We start from the raw sequence: 21109 nt of genomic DNA, 5'->3' as shown, positions 1-21109 counted from the left end.
CTGCACCAAAAAAGTCCAGTTTGCCGGCCAAGGTGATGACGTTATGGCCATCGGCAGACAAATGGTCGGATAAAAATCGGAGTCTGCAACAGAACCAGATGTTGGTTTCATTTCCACCAATTAGAAATTAGCAGGCAGCAGATGAAGAAATACCACTGTCACTGTCACCCCTGAGGAACAACAGAAGTGCGGCATAAAATAACACATGAATTAAGGGGTAAGAAAACCCAAACGTAAAAGAAAAACTGAATGTTCATTTGGATCGATTCATCTTCTTCCAGGAAAAGAAAATATCACATAAAATGTGTGGTATTTTATTTTTCCATTTGAATGTGACGGTAAGAGGGGGTTGGTGATTGGCTACGTGGAAGCGAAAGAACATTGAACATTATTCTGTGTTCTACAAAAGCATGTTCTGTAACAGAAGTGTGTGTCATGTCCTTGTGCATAAAGTATAAGCTATTGTTTTGAGAATTAAGCACAGGTCTGTAATTATACCTTTACAATAGCAGATTTTCAACAACAAAAAAAAGTTTCTGAAAATAGCATCTCGGGATTCGGGTTTGAGCTTGAAACTACACTGCAGCTAACAAGCTGACTGGCTGTAAAAGGCTCCAGAGTGGACATTAAATGCAACATCCTCTCACATTTCTCCTGCCAGTGTGGATCAGTGGTGGCGGCCACTATTGTCCAGACACTTGACCATGACTGATGCCAATTGCGCCACGTGTGAGGAAAGACCAACATCATAGCCACGATCAGTATATGGAATGATGAGAGACTCCAAATGTACAGAGACCAATTAAGGTTTTCATACACGTTCCATAGTCAGTATCCCCCATTAACACTGTGCTTTTACCTTAATTTTACAAGTGAGACGCCTGGCATGGTGCCTAATTGCCCAGCAAATAAAGGGAATAATATACAATGGTAGGAAATCCCACTGGTGAGCAGACTGCATGAGCATCTGTCGTGCGAGTGCGCACGCGCGTGTGTGTGTGTGTGTGTCCATGTGCGCTATTAAACAGTACACAGTGCAGTCATGTCAAGTATGTGTTTGTGCATGGGAGTGTCGCCAGTGACTTTGGCTTCAAAGCAGTGTTTTACCTTGGATGTTGTATGCCATTGAGCCGGAGTCTCTCCTGGGAACTCTTGGAGGAGCATGTACGTGTGCGAGACAGACTAAGATAAAGATTCTCAGGGTGAGCGCAGACCAGTTTGCTGAACATAACGGCCTTCAGGGAACCTGTTCACCTTCCACTTGCTCAGTCTTAGCGCCCAAGGCTCTCTCTCTCTCTCTCTCTCTCTCACAGAGACAAGGTGATCTTCTGCTTGACAAAATATACCTCCACGGGTACACACGCATTTCCATTGACAAGGCCACCTTATTGACAGGTCGAAAATGCTCATTCACAGGTGCTGGTCATAGGTGTTGTTCGACATTCACCCTCCCCACCCCCCGCCCCCAGGCCCCTCCCAAATAAATACACAAATAAATAAATAATCCATAAGGATTTTGAACTTGAGGTTCAGCCATAGATAATAGTAACATATCGCTAATTTGTTAGTTAGATTCATCGGTAAACGTATCTGTGGATTACTCGCTTCTAATCCAAATGGTGTCTCCCACCCAACTATATCTGACGGTATTGCTATATCAAGTTGAAACTCCAGAAAAAAGTGTCCTGCAAGAATAAATCAAGCATCACTGTAAACCCAAAGAGCGTTTGACATCATTTACAGGACATGCCAGTCTTTGTATGCACTCGGAAGGGGCGGCTTATTTTACACAATGATGTGAGTCCCGCTGCTTCAAGTGCCTCAAGGGCCTCCATCCTCGGGGTGAGAAAGGGTGGACCACTCGCCCTCAAAAACAGCCTTTCTCCACCTGGAGAATCGCTTCTCGGGGGGGGGGGGGGGGGGGGGAGAGAAGGGTGACCGTGGAGAAAAATGGCTAATGGTAAAAGAGCTAGCTAAAAAAAACAGAGTGTTACCATGACAAAGAATGACAGGAATAAAACAAAAACATAGGCGGGTCGCAGTGAACGGCTTCCTCACCACGTCTGGCAACCTTGGTTACACAAATGTGGTGGCTAGAGAAACTCGGTCTGTTACTCCCGTCGTCCCTTTTGCTCAGTTTATGACATTGTCTGAACACACTCCATGGAATATGTGCGTTTTTGTCTCACATCAAAATGTTTCCTGAGGTCCTGACTAATTCGCCATTGTCACAGTCCACCGGTTACGACAGGAAGCCCACCTGTGGCCAAACAGATTGTGGCCTAAATGGAGCGTATGGCAGATCAGCTAGACTGCGTGTGTGTGTGTGTGTGTTTTTCTACCATCACATACATTGCGGTACATCGGTTTATGCTTCGGGGACAAAAGGCAACAATTATTTTATTTCGTATTAGCTTTGAGGTCGCTCTGTGTGTCTCAAGTAAATAAATGCGAGTCAATATCATATTCACGGAAGTGAAAGAAAGCAAGAAGTGCGTTAGGCTGAGGGGAGGGATGTTCAGTGTGCGTATCTCTGTCAATGTGCATGTATCGTTTCAAAGCACGCCATGTCAGCATATGTAACGTGTGTATGTCAATGGAATTTTCTTTGTAGTTCATGTCTCCATCAAATCTGTTCTGCTAGCTGACAGATGGCTACGCTGGATATTGGAAAGACAATAACTGCAAGGATGAGCCCAAACACAAAAGAGGGGCCGGCAACGGAGAGACAGCTATTCTTAATTGGGGGGGATCTATGATGATATGAGAGATTTATTGAGCTGACACGGCAGAGTAAATGAACAACAAATGAACAGAGGCCCAGTGAAGGATAAAATAACACAGTGGAGAAGTGGAGTCCGCCAACAGTAAAGCAATGCTGTATCGATCTGTAGCCGAGAGCCGACATGCTATTGCTAACGTTCCTTTTCCAGGAAGAGTCGGCCTAGGGGCATCACACGGAACTGTGCTTATGTGCTTATTTGGGGTTGGGGATTAAATAAGGTCAAAGAATGGGCAAGGATGTCTGGTTTTCGGGCGGCCCGGTAGTCCAGTGGTTAGCACGTCGGCTTCACAGTGCAGAGGTACCGGGTTCGATTCCAGCTCCGGCCTCCCTATGTGGAGTTTGCATGTTCTCCCCGGGCCTGCGTGGGTTTTCTCCGGGTGCTCCGGTTTCCTCCCACATTCCAAAAACATGCGTGGCAGGCTGATTGAACACTCTAAATTGTCCCTAGGTGTGAGTGTGAGTGCGAATGGTCGTTTGTTTCTGTGTGCCCTGCGATTGGCTGGCAACCGATTCAGGGTGTCCCCCGCCTACTGCCCGAAGACAGCTGGGATAGGCTCCAGCACCCCCTGCGACCCTAGTGAGGATCAAGCGGCTCGGAAGATGAATGAATGAATGAATTAATGTCTGGTTTTCGTAGAGGTACAGAGATATGGTCGGAAATAATGAAGCGTATTTACTGGGAAATGCATATAATTTAAAACCATACGCAGTCGATGGATTCTGACATATTTGTAGAGTGCGTTACATCAGGAATTATATTTTCACGTATTGAACTCGCAATCACGTCTGAACTTTCATCTCTCCTCATTCCACTTCACACTTGGTATAGTCGAATGATGGTGATGCACATCGTCGAGAGTCCAATTTAAAAAAATACGATGTACACCAGGGTTCATCAACAGGGGGCCCCCGGGCCCTGATCCTCACCAGTTGCAGAAATGTTGAACAAGTGGTCATTTGAAAATGTACACGCTTGAAGACATGTATACAAATTAAGTGTTGCATACTGAATTGTCTGTTCTATTCCAACCCATTTTTTTTTTCAAGTACGCAGTAGGCGGGGGACACCCTGAATCGGTTGCCAGCCAATCACAGGGCACACAGAGACGAACAACCATTCACGCTCACACTCACACCTAGGGACAATTTAGAGTGTTCAATCAGCCTGTTTTTGGAATGTGGGAGGAAACCGGAGCACCCGGAGAAAACCCACACAGGCATGCAAACTCCACACAGGGAGGCCGGAGCTGGAATCGAACCCGGTACCTCCGCACTGTGAAGCCGACGTGCTAACCACTGGACTACCGGGCTGCCCGGCTTTGAATCAACTGAAATTATATACTTTTTTTAAAAAGTGCATCAATCAACAATGTCTCACTTAGCCACCTGTAATATTTGACCCTACGTCTACTCCGGTGAAGACAGGACATCCCCAGAATGAGGGAACCAGGTCAAGACTAAAATATTCATTCTCTTTCCCACACACGCACGCTTACCAAACACATTCCCGTTTCACAACTGCCGCTCGCCTGTTGCTGTGCTGATGAGGCACGTTGGAAGAAATGTCCACTTTACGAGCGCCCACGGCGTCTACGACGTGAGTGTGTGCGCGCAACATAATCCGTTGACAGCAGATAGAGTGGCAGCAACTGGGTACTCGCGCAGATATTTGGAGTCAGCTGCTCGATGCGCGGCCACACTACCCCGGCATCATCGCCACAGTCCCGACATTAACACGTCTGCGAATGTTCATCCCGTGCGCCTTTGGAGGGTGTCAAAGTGACGGCAAACGTGAAGCAATATTATTAAAGGTCAAGATGATCTAATGCCCCAATTATGGATAGAACTTGAACTCAACCTCATCATTGGAAAGCTACAATATTAACTGACATGATCCGCCATGTAATTGATTCATCATTACATTAAACACAACTTTCCTGGAGAGTTGCAGTCCGGGCAATGATTTTAGCATGGGTCTTTAACAGTTTCACATGGACTCCCTGTTGCATGTAGACCGCAAGAGGGTCCAGCCTACACATGACGCCACATGACATAAATACTTCCCAGCGTCATTGGGTGGCCGTTAGGTCAGATGGCAAACTATAATTAAATGCAATTTGTAGAGTGGCCGGGCACTGACAATTCATTACGGATGACTAAACTTTTTTTGTTCGTTTCTTTTGTTATGTAAATAGAATTAGAAGTATTAATGTCAACTTGACAATCACAGTCCCAACTTGTGGTGACGGGCGAAGGTGCAGAAAAGAATCAGTGGAGAATAGAAAATACTTTAGAGCTGATAAATAGACAGTAAGTGTGTGTGGGGGGGAGCCTGGGGGGGTGGTGGTCGGTTCAAGCACAAAATGTCTGAAATTGCAACAAAAGTGTCACAACAGAGAGCTACACATGGGTCACGTGGCAAATTTCTTAACTTGTATCATTCAATATCATCATGACCAGGTCTTCATAATGCTGCATTTAGCCGTAGGTTACCGTTTATGTTCCTACATCGGAGTTAGCTGACAATTTCTCTAGAAATGTCACAGGTTGTCATATAGGACCGCTGTGGCGTTTGAATTTCTATGGGAGAAGCGCACTTTTGACATGCTAATGTGTTCATTTTGAAGCTAACGTGCTACTGACTAGCTAACTCATTGGATACTCGTTATCACTTAAAACTCCTGTATTTCGTGTGTGTGTGTGTGTTTGTGGTAAAATGTGAAACCACGGACCCAATACCCCTATTGGACGTGCTCCGGCGGTAAAACGGTCAGCGTCCCGAAACGTCTGATCCTAGAACCAGCCTGGTCCCACACACACACCAAGTTTGCAGTCCTAAGAATTTTTACTTACAAACCACAATCTTTATTGTTTTGAAATACGGCAAAAAATGTCATCTTGCGGCATTGCTCACCGTGACAGTTTGTGCCGGTTGTTGTGAAATCCAAACGACAGTGAGAAGGCCTTTCAAACCATATCTCCGGGCATGATTTCAGATTCACGATTTGCCTCAAGTGCATTCCTTTCAAAACAAAGAAAGATTGTTGCAAAGTTTGAACCGACACCATCCACCGGATTGTCACATCTCTGCATTATGCAGTGAGATTTTCCAACATCTCGTTTCACCTCGCCTGGTGCTCGGTATGTTCGACACTGTAAACAGATGTTATTGCTATACAGGAATAAAGTTTGTGCTTCCCAAACACCATAGTGGAACAAAAAGAACCAGACTCAGCACTGTTCCTACCTGCCTAACACCCAACGCACACACACATAGGCCACACACACACACACACACGCAGTGAGCAGAGAACATAGCCTCGGCACAGCGGCACAAACAAACACACTAAAAATACAAACTACGCATATCCAAACACTCTCGCTCCTTAATGAGCTAGCACTTTTAAAAGAAGACTTACAACTCTGTGCCACACACTGATACCTTGAGGAGAAGTCGCGATCGGAAGAGACACGCACTAGAAAAGAAGCACTCTGGGATATGAAAGACGGAGAGAAAGAAGAGGAGGTAAGAGGAGGAATCAAAACGCGCTCGCTAAGAGGGAGGAGAGCAGGAAGGGGAAAGTGTTGCACCTCGCTCCTCACATCTCTAAGGAAGATGATAGAGGGGAGAGGAAGAGTGGAGTTGGAGGAGGGGTGGTCGTAGGGGAGGGGGGCGCTACGCTGTCGCTCACGGCAAACAAGCGGGTGAGTAAATAGACTCATGGGCGTAAGGGCTGCTGAGGGTAGGTGAGGCAGAAGAAGAGGAGGGGGGCGTAGGGGGTGCACACATGCTGTTGTGTTTAGGGGGCGGCTCCATCTCGAGACCCTATATGCTGATGCCGTCTTCCCCGTTTACAAACGTATCCTCAGCCGCGCTTCGCTCCGCCATCCGCATTTCCCCCCCTTCGACTGCCTTCAAACATCCCTAACAACCACCCCCTCTCGTCCTTCCAAGCCCTGCAGGCCCTTAACCCAGCCCTCATCTTCCGTTCCCTCAAACCCCCCACACGCCACCCCGCCTCCACCCACCGTTCACCAGCCTCGCCATTCCCCATCGCCCCACCACCTCCCCCTTCTCCTGCGTCTATCTGTCAGTCGTTCGCTTTCACCCCACCCTCCCTCACCGACGATCACATCCCTTGGGTCGGTGCGCTGGTGCTGCTCGCTTGATGAGGGGGGAGGATATCGCTTGCAGAGCTTTGATCCTCTGAAAGCTGATATCCAATAGATGCCGAGCCCGCCACTGGGCACCTTGGCATTTGAATGACACGGCTCGGTGGGAAAGCTCAATGAAGGCCGTTCTACTATTGCCCGCCAGCTGGGAATGCCAAATCCAGACAGGTGGGGCAACCGGCTACTAGCGTCATACCTGAGAGCTTGACCGACCGGAGACACGAACCTTTGTTGAACGGAGGTACATATATGGCATGGAGATCATCTCATGACTCATCATCAGGCAAACATTTTTAAAAAGTAGATATACGGATATACGGGCGGTCCGGTAGAGTCCAGTGGCGAGCACGTCGGCTTCACAGTGCAGAGGTACCGGGTTCGATTCCAGCTCCGGCGTCCCTGTGTGGAGTTTGCATGTTCTCTGTGTGGGTTTTCTCCGGGTGCTCCGGTTTCCTCCCACATTCCAAAAACATGCGTGTCAGGCTGATTGAACACTCCAAATTGTCCCTAGGGGTGAGTGTGAGCGTGAATGGTTGTTCGTCTCTGTGTGCCCTGTGATTGGCTGGCAACCGATTCAGGGTGTCCCCCGCCTACTGCCCGAAGACAGCTGGGATGGGCTCAGCACCCCCCCGCGACCCTAGTGAGGATCAAGCGGTTCGGAAAATGGATGGATGGATGGACGGATATACGGATATACGGGTGGCCCGGTAGTCCAGTGGTTAGCACGTCGGCTTCACAGTGCAGAGGTACCGGGTTCGATTCCAGCTCCGGCCTCCCTGTGTGGAGTTTGCATGTTCTCCCCGGGCCTGCGTGGGTTTTCTCCGGGTGCTCCGGTTTCCTCCCACAGTCCAAAAACATGCGTGGCAGGCTGATTGAACACTCTAAATTGTGTGAGTGTGAATGGTCGTTCATTTCTGTGTGCCCTGCGATTGGCTAGCAACCGGTTCAGGGTGTCCCCCGCCTACTGCCCGAAGACAGCTGGGATAGGCTCTAGCACCCCCCGCGACCGTAGTGAGGGTCAAGCGGCTCGGAAGATGAATGAATGAATATACGGATATACGTGGAAGATCATTGAATAGTTCTGCCTGTCACTACGCGTTGCTCGATTAGAACATTTGGAATAAAATAATGTTCGGGCCATTGAAGTCATTGCTGTAAAGCCAAACACACAAATCAAATTAGTGGTCTAACTCCACATTGTCTATTTTTACACATTACGAAAAATCAAGAGCCATGCCACATTATGTTGCCTCAAGATTGATTAATGTTTTTTTTTAAAGACTAAAAATTGTTTGGCTACATACATTTGAGTAAGCCTGTTTTGTTCAAGAGCGAATTGATGTCATGCTTTGTTACAGAAGGATCTAATCAGGCACAAAGGTGAAGATTCATTTCTGCCCATCACAGGGGCCAGTCAAAACATTGGTTTGATTATTGTGTCATTCGTGGCTCCGTGAATTTTTTGGAAAACGCAGCAGTTAGTGTCTGCGCGTGAAGAAAAATGTCTAGGAACTGAAGTTATTACAATGAATTCAAAATAAAACATTCCGGATGGGAAAAGGTCGTTATTTATCTGTCAAAGTGGATGACGCCAAAGGCGTCAAACTGGGGAAGGGCCGTCTATTGGAGGTATCAAGTCAACAAGTCAACAGTATTTATAGAGCACTTTCAAACAGCCATCGCTGCATACAAAGTGCTGTACATGGAGCGATTTAACATACAATAAACAGGTATGACCAGAATCATTCGGATGCAAAATAAAGACAGACTTTTCAAAATAAATAAATAAGAGAACTGGGTGATCTCGAAAAGTATTCCCAACAGGTTCCAGTAGCCTTCGCGGGTGTTTCAAAAACAAAAACATACACGGCGGGATCGTTTCCGCTGGCCCCCGATGCGTGGCGTTGCCCAGCCCCCGAGGTCGTATACGGTGGAGATCTGGAGGGTGTGCGCGCGCACAGCCTTGTTTTCTTTTTATGTTTTATATTTCCCACTTGTAATAACAGGGGCCATTTTCTTTGTTGTACTTTCAAATGATTTTTACGACCGCTTGATTTCTTCTCCGGCTTTGGCGTCCGCGCCCCCACCCTAAATTTCGCTAAATACTGCCGAGTGCTGATCGGGCATCTTGGGACTTAAAAGTCAAGCGAGGAAAGCGCAGACTGCTTAATTACAGAAAGCGGCGTGAAGAGCACACCGCCTACTGCCCAGCTCGGCTCCAAAAGCTGCGCGTGTTGTTTTTTTTTTTTTTTTTTTTCCCCCACTCGGAGCCAGATGAGGGATTTCTCTGTTTTGTTAAACAAGCCCTTCCAAAGCATTTAAATGGCTTCTCCACAGCACCGATAAAAGATAACAAGACTGCCCAGCAGTGCCAGCGAATGACAACCAAAAGTGTTTGTCAAGGGAACAAAAATGTTTTTGAACATATTTAAGAGGAAACCGTGGCGCATTTTAGTGACACGGACACCCTCTATTTAATTTACCCAAAGTCACATGTGGGGAAACACTGAACTAAAATAAACCCTTAGTGGAATGGCACGCAATAATTATATATTATAAGAGTATAATGGAAAATATTCCGTTTCCAACAGACTTTCACAAGTGTCTGGCTGGTTACATCAAAGCAATCGTGAAGAAAATAAACAATTAGCCATGGACTGGGAATATGTTCATAAATAATGGATTCTCCCCTTTTTCTCTTAGAAAATAAGTTCCGCAATGAGTAACCTTATATAGATCTAAAAAGTTTCCTGCTGCGAATTGACACACAAGACATTAGCCTTTCCCCCACAGGCCACCACAAGGAGAGGATAAAAGAATGCCAATGACATTTACGGCGAGCCGAGCACCCAGCGAAACTTATGGCCAAAAGTTATGCAGCATCGGTGCAAGTACAACTTGAAATTGAATTGAAAAGTGCGAGTACAAAGGAAATGAATATAAAAAGGGAAGCTTGACTCTCATTTCTTGTTAAAAGTTGTTTTTTTTCTTTCATGCGGGGTCCCTTTTTGTCATCCCTGCTACCTTGATTTTCAAAGATATTGTTTTCTTCATTCGCAGAGGCAGGGTTCCAATTTACAATACTATATTTACATTGTACTTTCAAAAGACCCTCACCCAAGTCTTAAGAAGCGCAGATACATGCGCACGACGAGACGACACCAAACAAACACCCCGGAGTTGCAATCTAGATTGTCAGCATTAGTTCGGAGCGGGGAAATGAGAAGGAGGGGGGTAAAAGTTTCCTGGCTGTCCATCACAGAGTTATCATCGTGTTATCTGTGCCAGACGCCCACCATCCTCAGGAGCGTTACCGAGACAGCTTCCAGGACCTCGGGACGCCTCGGGAAACACAGCAGGACACCAAAAGAGGTGTGAGAACGTCACCGGGCTACGGCAGGCGCGGAATACTGCGCAGTACACGAGCCGCCACACAATGGCTCCGTAGAACACATACGGACAGACGCCGTCTGATCGTGTAAAACCGGCACGCCTACACAAACAAGACACTCGGGCCGTTTTATGACATATCAGTTTATACACCATGGTGAGTTTGTGTGAATCGCACTTACTTGAAACAACCACGAAAGATTGCACGCAAACCGAATCCAAACCGTGAGTACGTCGGTATATTCTTATAATGTTGCACATACACATTTTGAAGACTATTCGGGACTCATATAAGATATCCTTCATTTGTCCCACACTGGGGAAATTTACAGCCTCCAGCAGCAAGAATGTAGGTAGAAAGAAGAAAGAAGAAAAAAAAAAACAACAACCACCGTTCAATTAAGTGCAATATAAACACAAGATGGATAAATCGCAGTGCTATTTACAATTGTCTTTCACATCATTTAAATATTATTCATTCATTCATTCATTCATCTTCCTAACCGCTTGATCCTCACTAGGGTCGCGGGGGGTGCTGGAGCCTATCCCAGCTGTCTCCGGGCAGTAGGCGGGGGACACCCTGAATAGGTTGCCAGCCAATCGCAGGGCACACAGAGACGAACAACCAACCACGCTCACACTCACACCTAGGACAATTTAGAGTGTTCAATCAGCCTGCCATGCATATTTTTGGAATGTGGGAGGAAACCGCAGCACCCAGAGAAAACCCACGTAGGCCCGGGGAGAACATGCAAACTCCACACAGGGAGGCCGGAGCTGGAATCGAACCCGGTACCTCTGCACTGTGAAGCCGACGTGCTAACCACTGGACTACCGGGCCGCCCTCATTTAAATATTAATTATTAATTATTATTATTGTTGTTATTTTTATAACTCCAAAGACGACAAAAGTTCATATCAATAAACTTGGAATAGTGTCAGACTTATCAATGATGATTATTATTTATCTGATGATGACGATGCCAATGACAAACAGTCTGACAGTCCAAGTCAGTCAATGAGGGATTCACTCTCCTGGTGTGTAACCACAAGAAGAAGAAAACAGAGACGGTAAGTCCAAAATTTACTGGAAAAAAAAAAAAAAAAAACTTAAAAAGTAGCCAAGGCATGTTGTTCAATATTTGGACGACTTGGTGACTGTCTGCTCAAATATTGCCCCGTGGTTGCCGGGCTTGAGAAAAGAACAGAGTGGCAGTGAGACTGACAGTGAGATCTCTGTCAGTGGCCAACACTCTGTTTATCCGTCTGTCTGTCTGTCTGTTTATCTGACAGTCAATTTATCCCTCTCAGCAAACATCTCGCTGTGAGCTGAATGTAAATAACACAGAAAACATCGGTCGCATGATTTGAGGAGCAAATGTTGAACTAATGGTTGAAGGCTTTTGAATTGCTTGGGGTTGGTGCAATACATTCTGTTCTGTGCTTAAAGGAGACATGGCGTTTCACGAACGAGTGTTCGTATTTTTTAAAAAAAAGTTCTGAGGTGTTTCAATTAAAAAAAAAAAGTGACATTTTTTGGGTCAACTGAACATGTACTTTCCTGGCCCCGGTTGAAATAATTCCGTTTTGGTGAGCGGATTCTGCCTCAGTATGGATTTTGTTACCATAACAACCAAGGGCGGAGCAAGGGCTACTTTGTTGTGCCAGTTTAGCAACTCAGATTTTGTGCTCACTCAAATTTAACCCTCATATTATTCATTCATTCATCTTCCGTACCGCTTGATCCTCACTAGGGTCGCGGGGGGTGCTGGAGCCCATCCCAGCCGTCTCCGGGCAGTAGGCGGGGGACACCCTGAATCGGTTGCCAGCCAATCGCAGGGCACACATAGACGAACAACCATCCACGCTCACACTCACACCTAGGGACAATTTAGAGTGTTCAATCAGCCTGCCATGCATATTTTTGGAATGTGGGAGGAAACCGGAGCACCCGGAGAAAACCCACGCAGGCCCGGGGAGAACATGCAAACTTCACATAGGGAGGCCGGAGCTGGAATCGAACCCGGTACCTCTGCACTGTGAAGCCGACGTGCTAACCACTAGGCTACCGGGCCGCCCCCCTCATATTATGTTGACAAAAAAAAAATCACATTGATTATGTTGTGGGTCATTTTGACACTGTAAAAATCCACACAAAATAGTCCAAAAACAAGTTACACCAGTAAAAACTTTAAGATTATGTAAACATTCAGATAAGAGACAGACGACAGATTTTTAATCCCAAAAGTATATTTAAGAACTGTTTAGTTAAGAATGGCACACTATAGCTTACTATTCAATATAGAGCTTCATGAAACACAAAACACCACAAAAAAAAAAAAAATCAATCATAAAAAAAAAACATTCTTGGGTACGGGGTTACTAGCATTTGGGTTAGCAACAGTAATGAAAAGGCCTCAGCAGTTATCGTTTTAATATCGACGTGTGAACAATAGCGTATCTGTATACACTCGAAGGTAATTACAGCTACTAACTTTTTTTTGTGAGGGGGTTGTGGGGGGGGGCAGGCGTCTATTTAGGGAGAGGCATAATTGAGACGGCATACAGTATATTAGCGTAGGGGCCACTATTTCAGGGAAAGGTGTAATTTAGTTGGAAACCACAGCGGTAAAATACAAATTGACAGTGGCAAAGACAAGCTGGTGAAGTGAAGTCGGGGAGGTGGCTCATGGACAGTTGCGACTAAACAGCTCACATAAAAACACCCTTTCAGCTTGCTCAAATGATTTCCTCGCATGTGAATAGGCACTCCTTAAAGAGGACGCAAGCCTTCGACAGACGGACGGATGATTTGGTGGCAGTCAGTTGTAAGATACGTACAACGCAAAGGTTAGTCTCACATTTTGGATCCACCCAAAAAGCAAATACAGGACTGTCAGATCTCGTGAAAGGCTCTTGGAAAAGAATGGGGGTCAAATAATCCAGTTGCCTTTGAATCACTGTAATTACCATCACCACTCACGCCCCCCCCCCCCCCCCACAAAAAAAAAGTTCTCGACAGGAATCACACATGCAGACATTTTGACATGTGCAAACAAAGACTCTGCGAATACTTCCTGGACAAAATACGTGTTAAAAAAAAAGATTCCCTATGTTTCCGCCTCATTTCTTTCATTAGTTTTTTTATCTATCAAGCCTCCTGAGATCTCGACCTCCACCACACAGCCAAAGCAAATAGTGTGCAAATGTCAGTCTGTTACTCATTTGATGAATAAAGCCGCTCTTTAAATACGGCAAACAAATGCTGAGAATAACTTGGATGTTCAGAGACAATCGGTATTCAGCGGAAAGCTGGTATCCAACCAGGATGATAAGTGAGACATCACAGTGGAACCCTGGGTAATATCACCGAACAATAACTTTCGGAGTCTGCGATTGGAACAGTACAAAGAGCGCCTTTGTGCGTTGTGCGAAATATGCTGCGATAATATACTTGTCACGTTGACAAAAAGACAAAAGCCAGCGCTCAATCTGAAGGGAAAATTCAATTTTGCATTTCTTTGTGGACTTCCCCCTTGCAAATCATTGCGGATGACACATTTGTGCTACTTCAGCATTGTCTGCTCCGAAATGGAGAATAATACGACGCCGTCTGCGCGAGCCCAAGAGGTGAAAGAAGAGGAAGAAGCACGGCGGCTGGGGGGTTGCGGGGGGGAAGCATACACCTCTTTGACTGCGCTTCAGGTCTCGATGCCACCCAGAAGGAATGCCAGGGCGCTGAAAAGGGGCCGAGGCGGCAGGGGGCGGGGGGGAACCGGCATTGGACCACTTCACAGGAATGAGTGGGATGTTTTGGACACAGCACCGTGCTGCACAAACACCGCCGGGGCCTAAATCCTTCACTGCCACCATGCCAAGGCCCACCTCGAGGATTGGCCCAGACAAAATATATAGATGCCTGTGTGCCGGACATATCTGTCCAATAACAGAGCTCTATTTAGCACGGGGACTGACGCTTAGGCTTGTCTGTCAGCGTCTGCGTGTGTGATTATGTGTCTGGAAATGTATATATGAATGAAATTGAGATTTGTATTTGTATGCGGAGGTATCCGCCGCGCGGGGGTGTGTGTTTATTTGTATACTGTCAACATATCTATACACATATACTGTATATCACGCGTACTGTATGCATGATGGAGGAGGAGAGAGGTGGCGTGTGGAAAAGTAGTCTCGGCTCGGAGCTGTTGGCGTCCGGAGCGGGGTGGCTGCCAAAGAAAACTGTGGTCGGAAGAGTCTGCTAATAGAGCATGAGGCATGTCACCTGAAACTAGAATCATCCCTAACGCAGAAACCGCAGCGGGCCGGCATCTCTGTGGTCCTTTATTAAAGGACCGCGAGAGGCACCAGGGTGCGTGCCGAGGCCCCGACCCGTTCTCTCAGTTTCTCCCCCGCACCCCGGCTCGCGTGTCCGGCTGCACCGCGGGGCGTACCTGACGGACACTTTCGATTGCGCTATTAACACTTTTGTCAACGTCTGAGCTCATCTAACCACAATACGCCCAGGAAAAAGATTCCGTAGCACAGCGAGACATATTCTCACGCCTGCCGCCACTTTACACGCACTCAACGCGAGCTTACACAAGTGATCTCGCATGAAGATGAAGAACGTACCTCACTCCTCAAGTTAAAATTGGTCCGGACCAGAATCTGATTTTAACCAAGGTCAAACGTTAATAAGATATTTACAAATATTTAGTCCAGTGGGTGGGGCGGCCCGGTAGTCAGTGGTTAGCACGTCGGCTTCACAGTGCAGAGGTACCGGGTTCGATTCCAGCTCCGGCCTCCCTGTGTGGAGTTTGCATGTTCTCCCGGGGCCTGCGTGGGTTTTCTCCGGGTGCTCCGGTTTCCTCCCACATTCCAAAAACATGCGTGGCAGGCTGATTGAACACTCTAAATTGTCCCTAGGTGTGAGTGTGAGCGTGGATGGTTGTTCGTCTCTGTGTGCCCTGCGATTGGCTGGCAACCAATTCAGGGTGTCCCCCGCCTACTGCCCGGAGACGGCTGGCATGGGCTCCAGCACCCCCCGCGACCCTAGTGAGGATCAAGTGGTACGGAAGATGAATGAATGAATGAATGAATAGTCCAGTGGTTAGCACGTCGGCTTCACAGTGCAGAGGTACCGGGTTCGATTCAGGCTCCGGCCTCCCTGTGTGGAGTTTGCATGTCCTCCCCGGGCCTGCGTGGGTTTTCTCCGGGTGCTCCGGTTTACTTAACTTTTTTTACTATTTTTAGTATTCAAGAAGATTCCGGAGTCTGTACTTTCCTTTTAATTTTATTAAAGGAGTTGAACCTTTTTTTATATATTTTTTTTAGTATCTGTACGTCTATCTCAGAACAAGTGTGAGTAATTTGGCCATCTCAGCTCAAAAACTTCATTCGCGCAGTAATTTTTTTTTTTTGTTCATCAACAAGTGTCACGAATGTCGGATGACAAGAATTACAATACTTTTGCCACCCACTGTCACTTCCTCAGGTGGCTTCCTCCTCCGAGTTGTTTTGACAAAAGAAACTACCGCTTTCTTTGCATACCATCACACCTGTTCCAGAGAAAACTTCTTAGAGGCAGGAACGCACACATCTCGTCTGCTCACAGGTGCAATAAAATGCAGGCCCTGCTGCAACGGCAGCAATTTGGTGACAGGCTGTGGGTGGCGGGGAGGACGAATTGTGTCAATGGCAGCCATTAAAAAGGACCACACACCCCTCCAGTCAGCGGCGAGGCATGATGGATGATTATCTCAAGGTGTGACAGGTGCTGCCATGGCGGTGGTGGGGTTGGGGGATCTCGCTACGCTCCCCCATCTCTGCCTCTCTCACTGTATCTTGGTCATTGCTTTAACACCCCACTAACATGGCTCTATTGACACACTCCAGATAGCGTCTGGTGGCTAATGAGTGTCTAAGTACCCCCCTTCTCTCTCGCTCTCTACCTCCCTCCCTCTCTCCATCTTTTCACAGTCAGAGCAGTGTACAGCCTGGCCTATCTCACACACAAGCAATTAAAGGTGGGATGGTCGCAAAACATTGCTTTCGAGAAAAACACGCAACGGAAACAAATGCTTCCCTACACTTTGGGTTTGCGAAATTCCACAAATTGGCGAAAGTGGGAAGCTTCACATTGGGATTAATGGGAGAAAATCAAGAGTTGGCAGACTTACAAAATGAAGGTGGAGTGTTAATAGGGGACGGAAATATAGGAAACTAGCATGTTCGCCGCCCTCCGGGCGGCTCATCAGCTAGTTCCTGCGGAAGGCTGGTAAGGTGGGCCTTCGGCCCACAAAAGTGTTGTTGCTTGGTTCAACTTTTTGTTCATCTTCATTGATTATCGCGAAAATAAAGAGATGTTTAGCTCTACTAAATAACTAACAATTTTATTGCAATGCTTGTGGGTAGACAACATTTTTTCGCTAAGATGCCCGCGCGATCGTAGTGAGCCACTGCCTGAGCGGCGCAGTGGCGGCGCGCAGCGGCACGGTGAAGTAGGTACGTTTTGAAAAGGGACAGACGGAAGGACAGACCGCGTGCGGGACGACGCGCAATATATATATATATAGATAATATAGGAGAAGCTTGAGGGAAGATGATTTTCTTTTTTGCATGTTGAATGGAGATTTTTGGATGGAGAGAGGCTCTTTCCATTTAATATATTACATGGGACCTTTTGTTTTATTGGGGGGGGGGGGGGGGGTTACTCGATCCTCCCCTAAACGGTGACGCACAGTTGGCAAGTTACGCTGAAGATACCCTGAACTATACACATGTACAGTATACGTATACCTCCTGTATAAACAATGTGACATTTTAGCCAAAGGGACAGAAAACGCCGCAGAGGAATCAACGTATTCAAGTTCGGCACACTTGGCAACATAAGGCATCCGCCGGTAGCTTCACTTCTCGCACATTAAAGTACTTATTGAAATCAAAAGACCGAGAGCATGTACAGAAAATAATCAATGTCCCCTTTCGATGAAAATATTCCCATTCCGTTTATTAAAAAAATATTCTGGTTAGAAAATGGGTAATTCAGGTTTTTAAAGACCCAAATATGAGCATATTTGGGTTTTTATGAGTGTTTACATGGCCTTACATGGATACTGTTCAACTCGAGTGCTGTAAGTGAACGTAATGGTGGAAAAAAAAGGGGGGGGGGGCTGGGGTGGAAACTGGCACACACAGCAAAGCTTTTTTTCTGCTGGACCTTGACCGGCAAGCTGGACCTGCTGGGTCACTAACCCACTTGGCCCCCATGCAAGCAAAATATACTGATGAAAAATAATCTGGATCTGCACCAAGCAGAATGGATTATGTCTTGGCCAAAGTTGTGTAGATATCGCTTGTAAGGAACAATTCGAAACACTTATTTGGGACTTCAGTAGCACAAAATGTTCCCTGAGAACCACTTTTGCATTTTGTTCACAAACCAGGAGTCTGGTTCAGTTGCTAACATTTGACCTCAGACAAGACTAAATCACTTTATTTTCCCATGTGACAAAACGTTACGGGGATTTCCCCAAAGCCAAAAAAAAAAAAGTGTGTCTATTATTTGCTTTGTCATCTCGATTTGCAGCCATGCATTGAGTGAGGTTCTGTGAGGATTGAGAAATGTCTTTTTTTTTTTCAATAGACAGATGTGGTTTATTACGCAGAGTGTAGAATGAGCGTGGCTTGGCGAGACCAAAGAGTTTGTTTGGATTAGAGGCATTTTCACTAGTGTCTGTTTTACTCAATCCAATTCTTTTTGTTTTCCCGAATGGCAAAGCTCTCAGTCAGCAGAGAAAACGTTTTCTGCTGTAGTCCAAAGTGGAAAAAAACATGACCATGACGTCTAGAAGACGTTAATGCCTGCAGTAAACTACATCACAATTTGTGTGCATTCAAACAAGTCATCCCAAACTAAATAAGACATATGCAATATTTTTCGTTTTTCCGTTCCTACTCAGTGACGGTATGGATGCAAATGGTTGTTTGTCTCCATAGGTGCACTGTGAGTGACTGCCGACCAGTTCGGGGTGTCGTCTGACATCAACCCAAAATCAGCTGGAATAGGCTCGAGCACCCCCCGCGACCCTGTTCAGGATAAGCCGTGTTAAAAATGGGATGGATAGATGGATATTTCGGTTTTACTCCAGCACGGTGAAGGCACTCAGTCACACACACGCAGTTGCCAAGATCGTGTCATTGTGGGACTCCTGGCAAAGAACAAATCCTTTCATTCAAATTATTACATGTACAATATATTGTTTATTGTTAAAGTACCCGTGAAGTTAAAAACAAAAATGTCTTGCAAATTTGGCACGCCACCGAGAAGAACGGTGCCAAAATTAAATGAATCAAGAAAAAAATGGTCATTCTGTATTGATGTTTCAAATTTGTAAAAATAAGAAAAATAACAATAATAATAACAATTATTGCCGTTGTCTACATTCCCAGATGCCGTGGGTGAGTCGGGTGAATGTGCTCAAACCGTCAAGTGTCAATCAAATACCACCGCAACGACCTGGAATAATCGTCTATGTCGACACATAGCAACATGTTGAAATGTGGTATTATACTGTCTGCATCCCACCAGGTTGTCGCGGGGATTTTCCATGCCACAACGATGAGGTGCACTAAAGCAGCCATGCCAGCATGAAGCCCGTGTCCATGCGCTGGCAGGAGCCGATTTTTTTCTTTATTTTCTTTTTTTTAAGTTGGGCTTCAACATACAGTACAGGATGAGAGCAGACGATTTATATTCTCCAGTGGGGAGTTGGATCATTTCATTGAAAGCAAGTAGCAACATGATGATAAAGATTTTTTTTTCCCCAGCTGTACTTTGGAGCAAATTGAATGACATCTTGATGTACACTTGCATTGGCAATTTCCAATGTTTTATTTAAATAAGCGGCAAATTATTTGCGGAATCCTGTTCACTAATTCTGAAACCAACCAGCAGTAGGCAACGATTCAAGTATTAAGCGAGCTATTCATCTAAATGGCTGGCTACTGCTCACTATGCACAACTTTTAAAAAAAGACGTGAAAAGTAAGGTGTTCCATTGGAATAATTTGTTTAACAAAAGACCATTGTCATAATTAATGAAAAAAAACTTTAAAAAAGGTGTAATTAACAAAATGAAATAAAAATATATTTTTAAAAAAACGGACACAACATTGTGCACTTATAAAACTGACAAAGTATGATTGTGAAAATATCCACTCCTTTGGAAATTGCAATTTGCAATTTTTCCATACCGCCATACATTCATTCATCTTCCTAACCGCTTGATCCTCACAAGGGTCGCGGGGGGTGCTGTAGCCTATCCCAGCTGTCTTCGGGCAGTAGGCGGGGGACACCCTGAATCGGTTGCCAGCCAATCGCAGGGCACACAGAGACGAACAACCATCCACGCCCACACTCACACAATTTAGAGCGCCCAATCAGCCTGCCATGCATGTTTTTGGATTGTGGGAGGAAACCGGAGCACCCGGAGAAAACCCACGCAGGCCCGGGGAGAACATGCAAACTCCACACAGGGAGGCCGGAGCTGGAATCGAACCCGGTACCTCTGCACTGTGAAGCCGATGTGCTAACCACTGGACTACCGGGCCGCCCCACCGCCATACATGGTGGCCTTTTTTTTTTATCTTGCACTTGACAAATACTGTACTTCATGAATGAAATAAAAATAATTAAAAAAAATTATGAAGACTAAACTTAAAGATACACACACATATATACATATATATATTATACAAATAAAGAAATACAACTATAATGAAAAATCAAAAACTATTATAACCCTGCAGAGGACCAATTTTTCCTTCATTATTGGAGCTCAATAAATAGCTTTATCCCAAAAATGGGGGGTTTCTGTCTTGACTGTGACAGGGGCAGTCAACACAAAAGTCAAACAGTCTGACTTTTGGAAGCAAAAAAAAAAAAAAAAATACCTTACAGTAATTGAAAGTTTGGACCCATGATCTCTACACTATATAATAAAAAATCATTTTCCACACAAGCAGTACTGTGTATAGTCCAATAAAAACAGGAACCTTTCCGTGACACAACCATAGACATTGACATCTAAACTGCGAACAGCCGCTCTCCACTAGTAAGTTATTTTTGCAGCCCTCTTATTGTTTTAGCTTCCACTTTGTCACATGTGTGCTTTTGCACGTGGTTTGTCCATTTAAGCCTCTGAAAATTAACTGCAATTTAAGGACAATTTCACCAATCACCGCTTAAAATTCAGATCGACTTTTTTTTCCTTTTTTTTTTTTTTGATGACATTGTAGGAGGCACTATATAATAAGTAGTGAATGTCGACTGGATGGCAGCCAATATGTGTGAAGACTGCCAACATTTGTCTCCCTGTCTTGGGCCATGTGGCACAGTGCCGGGCTCATTTTCCCTGCCAGCAATCGCCACACATTCTCCTTAGTTGGTTGAAAGACTTTCAAATCTTGTCATTTGTGTTACATCCCCGGACATTCAATGTCACACCTTCAAAAGTCACATTTTTGCTTTGGATGCAACTTAGTTGCTATGAGGCGCACGCCAGACAAAATCGTGCCGTTTTTTTTCTCCTTTCTTTTAAATGTAAAGTTACTTTACTTTTTTTCAGCGCATATGACATTTTTTTTTCGTCTTTGTCACGCAGTTAGCTGTTCAATTAAAAACAAAAACAGACATCAGGTCAGTCCGGACTTTTTTTTTTTTCTATTTTGTTTCGGGTATCATTCCGACAGGTGTGTGGAC

The 21109-nt window shown here is 45.6% G+C and overlaps 2 long non-coding RNA genes across 2 annotated transcripts in view; both read right to left on the bottom strand.

Annotated features, from left to right (window-relative positions):
• Positions 1–4093, bottom strand: part of LOC127601836 (uncharacterized) — a 34521-nt gene extending 30428 nt beyond the window's left edge. Inside the window, exon 1 of the long non-coding RNA XR_007962653.1 lies at positions 4052–4093. This is a non-coding gene — a long non-coding RNA (uncharacterized LOC127601836). The remainder of the gene's footprint in view (positions 1–4051) is intronic.
• LOC127601831 (uncharacterized) overlaps positions 1–21109 on the bottom strand; it is a 249400-nt gene that overhangs the window by 147486 nt on the left and 80805 nt on the right. The window lies entirely within an intron of this gene.

The sequence above is a fragment of the Hippocampus zosterae genome, chromosome 6 (assembly GCF_025434085.1).
Source record: "Hippocampus zosterae strain Florida chromosome 6, ASM2543408v3, whole genome shotgun sequence".
In the NCBI taxonomy this organism is placed as follows: domain Eukaryota; kingdom Metazoa; phylum Chordata; class Actinopteri; order Syngnathiformes; family Syngnathidae; genus Hippocampus; species Hippocampus zosterae.
The sequence above is the reverse complement of the archived record's forward strand: the minus strand, read 5'-3'. Positions and strand labels throughout refer to the sequence as shown.